General features: G+C 33.5%; 1 protein-coding gene across 1 annotated transcript in view; it reads left to right on the top strand.

Moving 5' to 3' along the window:
• The window catches only part of LOC107719731 (transmembrane 9 superfamily member 2), a 33,172-nt gene that overhangs the window by 7,195 nt on the left and 25,022 nt on the right, over positions 1-955 (top strand). The window lies entirely within an intron of this gene.

Here is a 955-nt window from a genome sequence, read left to right as displayed (position 1 = left end):
TTTATTTGTTGTAATTCTTCTTAATTTTTTTTGTGATTTTTTTTTTTTTTTTTTCTTTTTCTTTTTTAATCTATTGTCTTTTAAGTCTAGACAATCAACGTTTTCAAGCTTCAGAAAGTACATTGTAAATGTAATCCATGAAAATCAAGCAGTTTAATCCAAGTTTATTGAACAGAGACAATCACTTTAGATTTTAATTTAGTTTTTGTAATATTCACATATGTGACCCTGGAGCACAAAACCAGTCTTAAGTCGCTGGGGTATATTTGTAGCAATAGCCAAAAAAACATTGTATGGGTGAAAATTATTGATTTTTCTTTTATGCCAAAAATCGTTAGGATATTAAGTAAAGATCATGTTCCATGAAGATATTTTGCAAATTTCCTACCGTAAATGTATCCAAACTTAATTTTTGATTAGTAATATGCATTGCTAAGAACTTCATCTGGACAACTGTAAAGGCGATTTTCTCAATATTTAGATTTTTTTGCACCCTCAGAATCCAGATTTTCAAATAGTTGTATCTCGGCCAAATATTGTCCTATCCTAACAAAACCATACATCATGGAAAGCTCATTTATTCAGATTTCAGATGTATAAATCTCAGTTTAAAAAAACTGACCCTTATGACTGGTTTTGTGGTCCAGGGTCACATATAAACATTGAGTAGCGCACAAATATAGAGCACGTAAGCTCAATTGTGTGTGCTTGACAAGTAAGAACCAGCGATTTTTGTTCTCATGCATCAAACAGGCATGTTTGGGCCTCCATTTAACATATTTAATGTGCTCTATGTAGGCATGGGCCGATTACCGGTTTCAAGGTATACCGCGATTTGAAAATGTCACGGTTTCAAAACCGCTAATATTTTCCGTTATACCATTCCTGCGGTATGCGCTGTTTTTCATGTCTCCTCAAAGACTGAAAGTGTAGGAATCCCTCAGGTTGAGTGCAG

Source organism: Sinocyclocheilus rhinocerous, unplaced genomic scaffold (genome assembly GCF_001515625.1).
Source record: "Sinocyclocheilus rhinocerous isolate Xijiao unplaced genomic scaffold, SAMN03320098_v1.1 scaffold721, whole genome shotgun sequence".
NCBI lineage: Eukaryota > Metazoa > Chordata > Actinopteri > Cypriniformes > Cyprinidae > Sinocyclocheilus > Sinocyclocheilus rhinocerous.
The sequence above is the reverse complement of the archived record's forward strand: the minus strand, read 5'-3'. Positions and strand labels throughout refer to the sequence as shown.